Raw genomic sequence first — 3249 nt, 5'->3', positions numbered from 1 at the left:
AAGTGATTTATCTGCTCATTTTCACATTATGTTCGATAGGCGACAAAACTTTTGTCTTGTGAAAATCTGCCCTGTCTGTGTTCATTAAAGGGTCAATCTTTCTTTGGTGCATGAAATTTATTTTTGTACTTACATTTTCATCCGGGAGGGTTGTAGCTTTCATATGAGTGACTTCTTAAGCCAAGTGATTAATTGAATGTCAGGTTATTAGCTGTTATTCCAAACAGATGGATAGGCGACAACTCTTTTGGAGGCGAGTGTAGATGAAAATAAATCCTCCATTGTAACAAATGCGTTTCAGTCCCCTAAACAGGATATTTTTTTCTCCTGCTTTTTATTCCTGGATTTTAAATATCTGCTACGTGGAAACGGAAGTCCAAAAAACAATGCAAAACTAATGCAACCAGGAGAAAAAAATATCCACATATAAAAATATCCAGCTACGTGGAAACAGCACCCCTAGTGTCCTGGTGGAACCCTGCAATGAATAGGGCCGTGACGGGTGGACGGTCCATTGGTGTCTATGGGGAAAAGCAGCCATTGGTTTGCATGGGTGGAGATTCTGTCCACTGCTACTGTCTTGGGGGGGGGGGGGGGGGGGGGGCAGGCCACTGCTGCTGTCTTGGGGGGGGGGGGGCAGGCCACTGATACTGTCTTTGGGGGGGGGGCAGGCCACTGCTACTGTCTTTGAGGGGGGGGCACTGCTAATGTCTTTGGGGGGGGCAGGCCACTGCTACTGTCCTGGGGGGCAGGCCACTGCTGCTGTCTTGGGGGGGGTTCTGTCCACTGCTACTGTCTTAGGGGGGGGGCAGGCCACTGCTATTGTCTTTGGGGGGGGGCAGGCCACTGCTACTGTCTTAGGGGGGGGGCAGGCCACTGCTACTGTCTTGGGGGGGGGGGCAGGCCACTGCTACTGTCTTAGGAGGGGGGGGCAGGCCACTGCTACTGTCTTGGGGGGGGGGTTGCAGGCCACTGCTACTGTCTTGGGGGGGTTGCCACTGCTACTGCTACTGTCTTGGGGGGGCAGGCCACTGCTACTGTCTTAGGAGGCCACTGCTACTGTCTTGGGGGGGGGGGGCAGGCCACTGCTACTGTCTTTGGGGGGGGGGGGCAGGCCACTGCTACTGTCCTGGGGGGGGGGGGGGCAGGCCACTGCTACTGTCTTTGGGGGGGGGGGGTTCTGTCCACTGCTACTGTCTTTGGAGGGGGGGCAGGCCACTGCTACTGTCTTGGGGGGTGCAGGCCACTGCTACTGTCTTGTGAGGGGGGGGGCAGGCCACTGCTACTGTCTTCCAGGCCACTGCTACTGTCTTCCAGGCCACTGCTACTGTCTTGGGGGGGGCAGGCCACTACTACTGTCTTGTGAGGGGGGGGGGGGCAGGCCACTGCTACTGTCTTGGGGGGGGGTTCTGTCCACTGCTACTGTCTTTGGAGGGGGGGCAGGCCACTGCTACTGTCTTAGGGGGGGTGGGGGGGGGGCACTGCTACTGTCTTGGGGGGGGGGGGGCAGGCCACTGCTACTGTCTTAGGGGGGTGGGGCAGGCCACTGCTACTGTCCTAGGAGGGGGGGAGCAGGCCACTGCTACTGTCTTGGGGGGGGCAGGCCACTGCTGCTGTCTTACGGGGGGCAGGCCACTGCTACTGTCCTGGGGGGCAGGCACTGCTGCTGTCTCTGTGGAACACACTGCAGTTAGCTAATTAGAGGGCTTTGTTGCGTTGCCTGGAGCCAGTTGCCATAGCGACTCTGGACTGGCAGTGATTGTAATGATGATGATGTGGCTCTGGATGAGCTGGCAACTCGATCCGCTACCAAAACTCAAAACCCAGTTCCAAGGCCCAAGTAGGCTATTATCCTGTACAAAAAAACAGGCCCAAGTAGGCTATACCAAAACCCAGGCCCAATTAGGCTATTATCCTGTACAAAAAAACAGGCCCAAGTAGGCTATACCAAAACCCAGGCCCAATTAGGCTATAGCAAAACCCAGGCCCAAGGCCCAGGTAGACTATTTGGTCCAAAAGGGAAGTCAGAAGAAGAGGAAACCAATTAATAAGTAAAAAGTAACAAGTAGCTAAAAAAGCAACAATCCCATCCTGACAAATAATAATATGCAATATGTTATGATTTCAAATTAACATTACCCCGCGCTAAGCCCCCCACATTTGGGCTTGCATGCCCACGGGGACCGCGATTCGAGTCCGGCCGGGGTCATTTCCCGATCCCGCCCTGTCTCTCTGTCCCACTCACCTCCTGTCACCATCTCAGACTGTCCTATCAAAATAAAGGCATAAAAGCCCCTAAAATATATTTTAATTTTTTTTTTTTTTACATTACCCCGTGGCTCATTGTCATTATCGGAAACTTAAGGGAAAATTCCGGTCCGATCCCATCTCTGAGTTATGTTGACATCTGAACCCAATACCGATATCTTTTGACGGGCCCAGGACAACTTCATCTGAATGGGCCCCTCATCCAAAACATTCAATGTAATGAGAACCCAGTTCTGGGCCCCTTCACACCCTGGGGCCCGGGACAACTGACCCCCTTGTCCCCACCTGTCGGCTTCCCTGCCGATATCCCCTCCCTAAAGCGGCGTACACACACAAAGCTAGCTTTTCGCTTGCTCGCCTACTCACCACTCTTTCATGGAACGTTCGCTGAAAGTTCCCGCGGCTTTAACTTCCAATGAACAGATGAGAAGTACCGAACTCTGCATTCCAATTGGTTACTCGCTTACTCGACTCGCTCGAAGATAAAATATTTTCAACTCGGGCTCTGCCCACAGCACATCGTACAGTACTCAGTGACCTACTCTCCTCGCTGAAACACATTGACTTTCTATTGGCTTCATTCGCTGAGCGAGTAACTAGTAGCAACGTGTGTGTACGGCCCTTAATGTCTGCTGTTTAAAAGAATTAACGAACCCCATGAGACCCCAAGAGACCCATTACCAACAATACATTTTTCAGGATTAATCCAACAGTTAGAGAGGGGGTGCAGCACGCTAAGCCCCCCCACATTGGGACCCCGGTTTGAGTCTGCCAGGGGTCCCTTCCCGATCCCACCCCGTCTCTCTGTCCCACTCACTTCCTGTCACCATCTCAGACTGTCCTATCAAATAAAGGCATAAAAAAGCTCCCTAATATACATATATATATATATTTTAAATCCAACAGTTAGAGAGTGAAATTTAACACTACTGCTGCTGGGCCCTACACTCTAGGTGTTGAATTATCACTGTAGAATTGACT

This window comes from Engraulis encrasicolus, chromosome 20 (assembly GCF_034702125.1).
Source record: "Engraulis encrasicolus isolate BLACKSEA-1 chromosome 20, IST_EnEncr_1.0, whole genome shotgun sequence".
Classification (NCBI taxonomy): Eukaryota; Metazoa; Chordata; class Actinopteri; order Clupeiformes; family Engraulidae; genus Engraulis; species Engraulis encrasicolus.
This window is presented reverse-complemented; position numbering follows the sequence as displayed.